The 5,000-nt window shown below is 58.2% G+C and overlaps 2 non-coding genes across 2 annotated transcripts in view; both read right to left on the bottom strand.

Moving 5' to 3' along the window:
• Positions 1–30, bottom strand: part of LOC128308222 (large subunit ribosomal RNA) — a 4,157-nt gene extending 4,127 nt beyond the window's left edge. The window contains exon 1 of the ribosomal RNA XR_008288150.1: positions 1–30. This exon is cut by the window's left edge and continues 4,127 nt beyond it. This is a non-coding gene — a ribosomal RNA (large subunit ribosomal RNA).
• A 397-nt stretch (positions 31–427) lies between these two features.
• Positions 428–585, bottom strand: LOC128308287 (5.8S ribosomal RNA). Its single transcript, XR_008288182.1, has one exon. It is a non-coding gene; the product is annotated as a 5.8S ribosomal RNA (ribosomal RNA).
• Between the last annotated feature and the right edge of the window lie 4,415 nt (positions 586–5,000).

Here is a 5,000-nt window from a genome sequence, read left to right as displayed (position 1 = left end):
CTGGGGGTTCTCACACATCACTTGAGGCCTACGTTGGATTTTTCCCGAATGGTAAATAGTAGCACGCACTTGTTCGCTTGTATCCAGCGGGTGGGCGTACCGCACGCGTTACACGACTCGGCCAGACGGCGGGTCCCGGCAACAGACGGCAAGCCAGGTGTTCAAGGGCTTCCGGTGCTCCCAGGTTGTCTTATAGCCGAAGTTCGAACCGTGCGACACGACACGCACCCACTGGGCCAACTGTACCGCCTTACCATTTCAGCGCCCAAGGTCCCCCGCGGAAGGGGTCCGAGCACGCCATGATGCACAGTGCGCCAAACGCGTGTGTTCAAGCCTGCGACACACTCCCGGGCGTGCTGCTCGCCCAGGCGTGCCGCTGGTACGCGGGCGTCCTGTAGTTATGGAATAGTGTGTAACAAGAATTGGTAGGCACTCAAGAATGTGTGCATCGGTCGGGTTTAAACGTCCGATGCGCCATATGCGTTCAACGTGTCGGTGTTCATGTGTCCTGCAGTTCACATTCTGACGCGCATTTAGCTGCGGTCTTCATCGATCCATGAGCCGAGTGATCCCCTGCCTAGGGTTTTGGTATGTTCAACTGTCTCCTATGTTTTCGTTATGCGCTAGGTGCATCTCTCACAACTTAAGTTCCCCGGACAGCGTAACCGTGCACCTCTCGGTTCCTTCGAAGCCGTCCAGGGTGGACAAGGATGACCATTGGTCTTCCTTCCCATTGATCGACGCGCGATGTGGGCGGCATCGGCGCGATCTTGCACAACTTTCGTTCTCTTGATTAGGTTCTCTCTCGCTCGAGGCCAGTGTTTAAATATGTTCTAGTGGGTCTTTACCTTCGCCCATGTGTCACACACTTTACGCGTTCGATGGCTGCCATTGGGAGTGTGCGCACAGGTACGAAGGCCACTGGCCTACGGTCGCGCACGCTCAATATCGTAGTATAGACACACCTCTCTCGCGGGTCTAATTGGCGTGCGCGGCCCCCAAAAGGTAACATAGCAGTTTGTTCTGCTGATACCGTGTTTCTCTATCTCTCTAACCAACTCACACAACAACATATATGTATTGATCGGTAATGATCCTTCCGCAGGTTCACCTACGGAAACCTTGTTACGACTTTTACTTCCTCTAAATCATCAAGTTCGGTCAACTTCGGCCATGCCAGCTGCAGCTCACGAAGGAACCGCGGAAGGTGTGCCTCCAGAGACCTCACTAAATAATCCATCGGTAGTAGCGACGGGCGGTGTGTACAAAGGGCAGGGACGTAATCAGCGCTAGCTAATGACTAGCACTTACTAGAAATTCCAGGTTCATGGGGACCGTTGCAGTCCCCAATCCCAACTAAATGAGCATTTGGGTGATTTCCCGTTCCTCTCGGAATGGGGGCGCCAATTGGCGAGAACACGCTGCTGCTCACATTGTAGCACGCGTGCAGCCCAGAACATCTAAGGGCATCACGGACCTGTTATCGCTCATTCTCACCTTGCTAAACACAAGTTGTCCCGCTAAGCAGGGCAAACGTGGCCGACGACCGCCCGTGAAGGGGCCGCCGGCCTTGACGTCAGGTGCGCCCGGAGGTGCACTGCTGACAGCGTTCTAGTTAGCTTGTTTGAGTCGCGTTCGTTATCGGAATTAACCAGACAAATCATTCCACGAACTAAGAACGGCCATGCACCACTACCCTTAAATTTGAGAAAGAGCTCTCAATCTGTCTTACCTCGATAAGTTCGGACCTGGTAAATTTTCCCGTGTTGAGTCAAATTAAGCCGCAAGCTCCACTTCGTTTTTTTTTTTTTTTGTTAACACTCAAGGGATTTATTTGTACAAAAGCTTAAAATTAAACTTATATCTATCCCTTGTCTCCCCCTCCTGGACCCGTTCCCTAGCGGGGCTTGGGACCAGGAGTATTAAGCGCACGTGGCATCGCCTTTATTAATTCCATTAATCGTATGGGTCTCCCATCGCATTCGATAATGCCGTTCCTCTATTTACTTTCCACCCCCGAAATTCCCCTCGCTTATCGGCCGGAAGTAGTAGATTCCGTGATAGATGCCAGGGAGTCTGCAGATAGCACCTCACGCACCCCCTGGTTGGACGGCTCCCTTCGTGATGTTCGGCGTAGCCGCTCCATCTCTCGTCTTCTCACACGCCGCCGGATGATGTCCGCCTCCGAAGGGGCTGTCCGACTCCGCCGGCTTCTACCTCGTGGGACTGGTGGTAGAGTCCCTTCCCTCGCTCGTTGACGATAGACCCGCTGTAGGTAGAGTCTTCGCTCATGTCGCGCTCTCAAGGTACTCGGAGAAGGAGGCAGTCCGCGTCCTCGTGTGGGGATGGGTGGTGGCGCTTCTCCTGCTTCCTCCGCCTGCACCGCCGCCATCAGAATGATCCTCTCACGATCACGTTCAGCTGCTGCCAGTGCGGATGCAAGGCGCACTTCCGCCCGTTCTTCAGCCCTTCGACGACCTCTTCTGTTTCGGCTGGCTCGACCTCGGTTGACTCGGAAGAGGTCCGCCACCCCGTCGACAGACACCTGCTCGCCATCCTGTGCACCAGCGTCGTCTGCTGATGTTATCGCCGGTTGCGATTCGAGATGTGCACGAAGGTTGAGCTGCAGCTCATCCTCGCGCCAGAGCTGCTGTAACACCTTCGTGATTCTGCGAGCAGCTTCCTGGATGTTGTTCCACCGCTCGGGGCTCTCCAGCAACTTCATGCCCATGTTGTCCTCGTTGACCGGGTCGCTGGTGCCGTACCCCAGCAGCTCCACTCGGATGTCCTGGAACACCTCGCACCGGAACAGCACGTGGGCCACCGACTCGACAGACCCCGGGCACCGTGGGCACTCCGCTGATGGGGCAAAACCGCAGACATGGAGGTATTCCCGGAAGAAACCGTGCCCGGTTAACACCTGCGAGAGGTGGAAATCCACCTCTCCATGCCGCCTTCCCATCCACTGGTGCAGGTCCGGGATCACTCGGTGGGCCCAAACCACGTACCGACTGGCCGTTGATGCTGCGGCCGCCTCGTCCCATGCTCTCTGCCACTCCTGCAGAGTCCTCTGCCGCTCCTCCAGCCGGATGTCCTTGCGGCTGGCACCCGGAGCAGCTAGGAGCCTCCGATGGCACCTTGCGTCCTCTCGCACCAGCAGCCTGAACGGCACAAGGCCTGCTAGCACAACTCCGGTCTCGTATGCCACCGACACGAACGAGCTGGTGACGCCACGTGCCAGGGGCTTCTGCACCTGGGCCAGCTTCCGTCGGCACCACTGCAGATCCGTCGCCTCAGACCACACGGGGGCAGCATACCGGACGATCGACTCCGCCACCGCCGCCAACAACCGACGCTTGGCCACCTGGGGTCCACTGTGGTTTCTCATGACTGAGGTGACCACGCCTACCACGCGGAGGGCTTTGGCCGTCGACAGCTCCACGTGTGGCTTCCACGAAAGGTGGTCGTGGATCTGGACCCCCAGGTACCGGATCGACTGCTTACTGTGGATGATGGTGTCTCCGACGCGGAACGGCACCCTCAGTTCACCTCTCCGCAGGCTGGAGATCATCACGCCCTCGGTCTTCTCCGGAGCGAGCTGCAGGTGATGGTCCTCCATCCAGGCCGCGATCGCGTCCACCGCCTGTTCAGCTACAGATGCCGCCTCCTCTGGTGTGCACCCCTGTGCCAGGACCGCAATATCGTCCGCAAAGCCGATAACGCTGGCCCCTTCGGGGAGCTCGACCCGTAACACGCCGTCATACATAATGTTCCACAGTGTCGGGCCCAGGATGGACCCCTGTGGAACACCTGCAGTCACTCGACGTGTAACGGGCCCGTCTGCGGTGTCATAGACGAGCTCCCTGTCGGTGAAATAGTCCTTCAGGATGTTGCGTATCTGCCTCGGCACGCCCTTGTCCTCGAGCGCAGCAGCGATGCACTGCCAGCTGGCAGTGTTAAATGCGTTGCGCACGTCCAGCGCAACAACCAGGAGGCAGCGCTTGTCCCGGTTGTTAGTCCGTCCGAATGACATCGCGCGACGGCCCGCATTTACCACCAGTTGGATCGCCTGTACAGTCGAACGGCCCTTCCGGAACCCGAACTGGTTTTCCGCCAACCTTGGCGAATCCAAGTCCTCCACGACGTCGTTGATCCGCGTCAGCAGCATCCGCTCATATACCTTTCCTGGGTTGTTCAGCAGCAGGATCGGGCGCGCAGAAGAAGCGAGTCCCGGTGGCTTGCCCGGCTTGGGGACAAGGGCCAGCTTCTGTCTCTTCCATTCATCCGGGAACCGCTCGCTGTCCAAGCATTCCTGGAACATGTCACGAAAGACCTCCGGATGCTTCCGAATGGCGGCAGTCAGAGCGGCATTCGGCACACCGTCCAGACCTGGGGCCTTCCGCGGGTTCAGTGAGCTCGCGATGTCCAGCAGCTCCTGCGTTGAGACGGCCCGAACTGGTTCCTCTTCCCCTCTCTCCAGGACTTGGCTTGACGACGAAGGCCAGTCAACTGGAGGATGCTGGGGGAACAGAGTGGAGACGACGCCCTCCAGAACCGATGGGTCGCGCTCCCTCGCTGTCCAGCTTCCACGGAGGCGGCTAAGCACGTTACGGAACCACTGTCCCGTCTCGTCGTCCGCGAGCCCCTGCAGCATCTCGTCGAAGTGCACTCTCTTGCTGGTGGTGATAGCTGTCTCCAGGGCGGTCCGCACCTGGAGGAGATCGCTGGCTGCGGCGAGCTGCTCTTCCTCGTTGGTTGCGGCTTCGAAGCGATCCTTAGCGAGGCGGCAGTCCTCACACAAGGCCTCGATCGCTGGCGTCCACCAATAAGCAGGTCGTCCCGAATGGCCTTGCGAAGGGAACACTCGCGCCATGGTTCCATCGCAAGCTTCCGTCAGGACCCTCTCCAAGCTTCCCGCACTTGTAACCCGCTCTGCGAACGATGCTACGTCGAGCGCCACGTCGAAAAGCCGGGCGTCAAACTGACGGGTACGCCATCTC

The sequence above is a fragment of the Anopheles moucheti genome, assembly GCF_943734755.1.
Source record: "Anopheles moucheti chromosome X unlocalized genomic scaffold, idAnoMoucSN_F20_07 X_unloc_3, whole genome shotgun sequence".
Taxonomy (NCBI): domain Eukaryota; kingdom Metazoa; phylum Arthropoda; class Insecta; order Diptera; family Culicidae; genus Anopheles; species Anopheles moucheti.
Note: the sequence above shows the minus strand (reverse complement) of the source record. Positions and strands in the feature narration are given on the sequence as shown.